Source organism: Macaca thibetana, chromosome 12 (assembly GCF_024542745.1).
Source record: "Macaca thibetana thibetana isolate TM-01 chromosome 12, ASM2454274v1, whole genome shotgun sequence".
In the NCBI taxonomy this organism is placed as follows: domain Eukaryota; kingdom Metazoa; phylum Chordata; class Mammalia; order Primates; family Cercopithecidae; genus Macaca; species Macaca thibetana.
Genome location: NC_065589.1, coordinates 15,882,570 through 15,888,569, shown reverse-complemented (window position 1 = coordinate 15,888,569; position 6,000 = coordinate 15,882,570). Strand labels below are relative to the sequence as shown.

General features: G+C 37.2%; 1 protein-coding gene across 1 annotated transcript in view; it reads right to left on the bottom strand.

The window, feature by feature from the left end:
• Window positions 1-226: 226 nt before the first annotated feature.
• The window catches only part of IRS1 (insulin receptor substrate 1), a 66,407-nt gene continuing 60,633 nt past the window's right edge, over window positions 227-6,000 (bottom strand). The window contains exon 2 of the mRNA XM_050752147.1: window positions 227-4,982. The gene's annotated coding sequence lies outside the window, so the exon portion shown is untranslated. The remainder of the gene's footprint in view (window positions 4,983-6,000) is intronic.

Sequence of the window (6,000 nt, the reverse complement as noted above, 5' to 3'; positions counted from 1 at the left end):
TCTTGACTGAGGTTTTTTCTTTATACACTTGGCCAATCGAAAGCCAACTGAAGAGTGGTAGGGTGAGGCCCATGTATCTGCTCCAAAATCATTTAGGAAAGTATGTTAAATAGCATACACTGCTCTTACCCAATCAAATGTCCCAGCCCAGCAACATTTAATTGGCAGTTTGTTTCACGTCCAGCAATCAAAGACATTAAGGACCACTAACATTTACATCCATGAATTCATTTAGACAGTTTTCTTTAATTGATGATGAAGACACTACAATTCTAAGTACCAGACAGAATCAGGAAAAAAAATTGAAAATAAGCATAACACTATAAAGAAAACTTGGAAAAGTGAAACACTTCTAAATAAAAAATATATACCTGGCCTGGTACCCATTACATATATACATAATACATGTTATACACATATATACAGTAAATGTTTTGGTAGCAATACAGACCATGCATTGGTCTTTGTGTACACAGATGAAGTAGCACCGGGGACAGCACCACTATCTTAAGAAGATAAACCAAACTACACATACATTAAATGAAAATACATATGTGTTTAATTTGGCCCACCCTGTAGCCCAGAGGTGTAAGGAAAGTACTTTGCAAGAAAAAATTGTTTTGGGAACTACATTCTTAAGCCAATGGCGAAGTTCTAAAAAGAAAAAAAAAAAAAAAAAACCTACAAATGTCTATGCAAATATGGACAAGTTTTCCTGTTTACTGAATTTGTCCTATCCTATGGCATACTGGTTAACAGCATAAGCAAAGAGAGATTTAAATGCCAGGTGAATGGCAGAAGTCTAAAACACCAGATCTTTTTGGTGTATCCATCACAAATCGCAAGTCATTCACAAACTAGAAAAGAAAGATAACTCTCCACGTAAGTCATGTGTTTCCTAATCATATTAGCTAATTATAAGCTCTTTATTCATAATAAATTTCTCAAGGAGGGTTAAGCACCTCCAATATCATTCCACCTCCTCCCTGCACTTAATGTGATGCTCTGTTTACAAGCAGTGGGAGACACACAACAGGCTACACTTTCTCTACCCGTACTTAGAAGACAGACTTACAGAACTATGGAAGGACTACGAAGATCTTCTGTGGCGCTGCCTCGGAAATGACCCACGGCACCAGTGTTTATCCTCGGTGTTCTACTGACTATGAGGCTGTTTTTGTTATCCATAACTGAGCTCACATTCTGGAGGTGTTTTAGTCTTGGCAAGGTCATATTTCCTCACATTCCTAGAAGAGCATGCTTCTTCCTCTCAAGTTTCTCACAAGCCTATACATATATATACATATATAGATGTATATATACATATACATATACATCTATATATCTAGTGTGTGTGTATATATACCTATATACACACACACCCCCCACACACACGTCACATACACACACACACACACACACACACACATTACCTCCAACATTCATCATTCATGGTATCCTAGGAACATTAACTCCCATGTCAAGTCATTGCAAAGAAGAAATTTCATATTGGCTTCCACCCATTCTCCTTCCTATTCCTACCAAAAGGGTCCTGTCTCTCACCAGTCAAGGTCTTGATTCACAGTGTCTGGATTCAGGGCCTCCTTGTGTGATGGACTGACCTACAGAGCGCTCTGCAAAAGCAGCATGAGACCAAATATAGGATCACTGTCACCAGCAGTTGGAAGACTGCCCATGGATACTATTTTTCATGGCTCTCATTGTCAGTGGATGGTGAAACCCTTCCCCCCGCCGCCGCCCTTTTTTTAACCACCTGCAGTAAATAAAATTAAAGTTTCCGACTTTGTGGTATATTGCATTCAGGATGCAAGACTGAATAAAACAGGGCTTCAGTATTGTAAAATACTGTTTCTCACCATACAGAAAAATTGTTTCTTAATACTTCCAATGTCTCAAATTTAAATGATCGCTAGAAGACAAAAGCCAGAGAAGGAAAGGTTAAAAATCTCTACTTCTGGCTAGATGATTTTTAGTAGATCCATTTTTGCAGTCACTAGATTAGTCAAGAGAGTCCTTGACCTTTGAAAGTCAGCAAGAAATAGCCACAAATGTAACATCAGTACTGATTTGTCATTATTGACTCAGGTGGTTGATCATTAATGGATTCTCTTCACTTCTAGCTGGTTCTAGGGCCATTCTTTTGCCCAGAATGAAGATATCATCAAAGTCATGAAACATATTTGTTCTTTTCACAAAAGAGGATTTTAAAACTCTGCCTAAGTCTCTAAGGAAGAACGCTGTGAGAGGTTGGTGTCAGGAGGAAAAACCCACTAACTTCTAGGTTAACCAGAGGCCACTAGAAGCCTCAATAATGAAAGCCCTTGGCTGGCGTACAAATCCTTTGAAATGGATAAAAGCCAACTCTCCTCAATGGGAACTGAACACAAGGACTTAGCAGCTGACGTTGCTCAAAGGAAACCCTTCGTGTTGCCAGAGCATGAATTTTTGGTTTGAGTACCAGCAACTTCCAGTTTTAAATTGGTAGTTTGATGCCACCATCAAAACCAGCTCAGGCACCACTAGAAGCAGCTTAAGTAAGAATTTCTACCTTTATGCTATTTGACTCAAAAAGTCAGAGAAATAGAAACCAAGAGATAGATTTTTCCAGTCTGTTCATTTCTGCTCTCATCCAAAACATGTTGATAATTCCACATGCAGAGGTATCTCGGTAACACATATTCAAAGTGTAGGTTCCTTGAGAAATAATAACCAGCTTTACAGAAAAAATGGTTGGGAGTGACTTTGTTCATTGATTTCTCTTTAACTATTTCAGTCCTCAAAGGAAAAGAGCAGGGCAGCTTGCTCTCTTCTTCCACTAGCAAGAGTATGAATCAGAATGCTTGAAAATATGAAAAGTTAGTTTGACTAAGAAAGTCTTTTTTACAAAAGTGAAAAACAACTTTCATATCAGATTTTCAAAATGGGTAGTCCTCTCTACTAATAGGAAATGATGTAATTCTGCAAGTTCCTTGAAAACAATGGATTCTTATGACTCTAGACCCTATTTATCTTAGAAATTGATGAGCATGCAAATGATTAAAATCTGCAACAATGAACATTGCACAACAGTCTGTGAGGTACATGCCATCTGGTTGAATGAACAGTAACACGGGCCTCAGCAGTGTGAGGGGTTCCATTTATCTCTGCTCCCTTTTGAGTAGAGCTGGGGTCCCCAAACAGTTCATCAGGAGGCAGCAGCCACCACAATGCCCTCCAACCCTGGCACCTACTTTGTAGTCCCCACTCCCACCCAGGGAGCTTAGGTGTTCAGAGAAATAAAATGTTGTTCCTTCCAACAGTAGGGCTGGGAATTCCTGAGAGAGAGATAGAGGCTCCCACAGACTCAGAAGGAGCCTGATATGTGCATTAATTCATTTAACCTTTCGGAAGTTTCCTGGTAAAAAAGATTTAAAAATCTGTCGGCAATATCTTTAAATGCATTCATTGCCATTTCTTTTTCACATGGAAAAAATTCCAAGATGTGCATACTTTCCAAACAAGAAAAGAATTAACATTTTCACTGCTGGCTAGATGTTTCAGTAGCAGATCATTAAGCTTTTATGTGCTCTCTGTATACTGTGTTTTATTAACTAATCACTAATAGGCCAGCACCCACCAAGGCAAATGGGCCAATTACATTCAGTTAAATAATGTAACACTGGAAGTTCTCAAAAAATACGAGATAAGGTAAGGGTCTTAGGGAAAGTGACACGTAGCCCTGGTCATAATGCAAAACACTTTCTGGAATTTTAATTTCTGGTTAGCAAGACCTCACTTGTCTTATCATCTTTCTCAAGACAATGCAGGAAATGAAATATATCATGTGTGCACAGAAAAAAAATGGTGGGAATAGAGCAGAAACTTACAGAAGTGGTGGGGGGAGGAAGAGAAGAAAAGATCAACAGTATCTAGTTTATTATGAATAGAAAGACATTTCCAGAATTTACAAACACCCACATTGTTCATTCCAAAGACAGTTTTCGATTTGAAGGAATCACCCATCTCCTTCTCTTTACAATATATACAATGGAAGACTTTGATTTCCTCTTCTTATAATTTTGCTTCCATTCAATTGCCAATTTTAAGCTGACACTTAAAAACACCCAGTCAAATATATCCTTCTTCAGTTTAATTAACATGGCCTATTGTCTTATAGGAAAAAATACAAAATTAAGAGTACTTCTTATAAGGAACTCAGCTCAACATCAGATTTATATTACAAGAGATAGTATCAGCAAATATAACTATACAATTGAGGACCATCTATGGCACTATGATTCTTATATTATTTTTTCTGAATTACAATCTTAAAAACAAGGATCATACCCTATTCTACTCTTTTAAGCCTTGTTTTAAGCATTTGCTCCACTCTTTACAACAGAACATTGTATATCTCCGTCCCACATCCAAAAAAAAATGTGCTGTAAGAGAAGTTACATTTTCATTAAAAAAATTACACATATAAATCAAAACCTATGTTAAATATTTAATACTCTCTCCACCCAACGTGAATAGTTTTGTATGAAATAATTTACAATGATGCTTTGTCGTACACAGTTTCAGCAGCAGATGAAATGGATCTTGTAAATGCATTGACAGTAAACCCATTCTCTCATGACACGGTGGTGGGCACATCAGCTCACTGTAGCCAGCTAAGTCCTTAAGGTTGAAGATGAAGTTTATGCAGACTCCTTGTTCTGGTGTCACAGTGCTTTTTTTTTTCTTTTCTTTTCTTTTCTTTTTTTTTTCTTTTTTTTTTTTTTTTGCTTGGCACAATATAGAACGTGCAGTTCAGTCAATAAAATCCTGAGGATTGGATAAAGTAAACAAACTGAAATGGATGCATCGTACCATCTACTGATGAGGAAGATATGAGGTCCTAGTTGTGAATCATGAAATATTTAGAGTCTGGGTACCCATGAGTTAGAGGAGGATTTGCTGAGGTCATTTAGGTCTTCATTCTGAAAAGAAAAATGAAAGAATTCATCACCACAGGCATCTCAAACCGCACAATCACTATTTCAGAACCTTTCTTTTACAAGGAGCAGTGTCATATAAACTGAAATTACAGGAACAAATAGTACTGTCCACCTAAATACAATCAACAAACTGTATTAACTTTTTATTTATTTCAAAATGCAAGAGTCTAAAGAAATCACTAACTAAAAGTCATCAATGTGGAATCTGTAAACCAATCAACATGAGCTGGATGTTTCAGAGGTTTAACAAAGGAAAAACAGAAAATTCTTTGGTGTTGTGATGGAAGCAAAAACATACATTATAGTTGCTATGTAAAATGACCATCCAGTATGAGCGGGTTGTAGTCAGTCTGTGTTCCATCTCCCTCTGGTTAAAAGTCAGCTGCAGAGTTGCAGAGCTTCACATGACAGAATCGGAAATCAATTTTTAATGTGCACAAACATTGTTTGACATGAGAATTTTAGATGCAAAGGGAGACCTAAGCAAAACAGACCTACTTAATCATTAAATAAGAAAACAAAAGGATTCAGATTTACGTCTAATAGAAATAAGTTATTTAGGCAGAAGCACAGCATTTCTTCTTCGCAAGTCAAGAAGGTAAATTTTAAAGGGGCACTATCCATGATTCCCCTTCAGAGTGAAGACTCTTTTTCAACCTCATAGAGCATCTTTTACTCAAGGATTACATTACATAGTCTTTTAGAGGCCCTTATTTTTCATGCATTCAAAACTTATCTATAAATATCAGTATCTATGGAGTGCACCAAAGGGTATTTAGCAGAGAGTAAATAAGAAATACTTGTTGAATGAGTACATGGTTGCACTAAATACTAGGAATTGTAGAGAGTTGAATTCTGTCGGAAACTCTGCCTTTTAGTAATTCTAGAAAGGAAGGCAAGTTCTGTTCATAAGTACATGGCATGTGAAGTAGACATCAGTACATGCTATGATACACGCGTGGGGGCAATAGCTCTAGACACGTGGAGGACGGAAAGAATC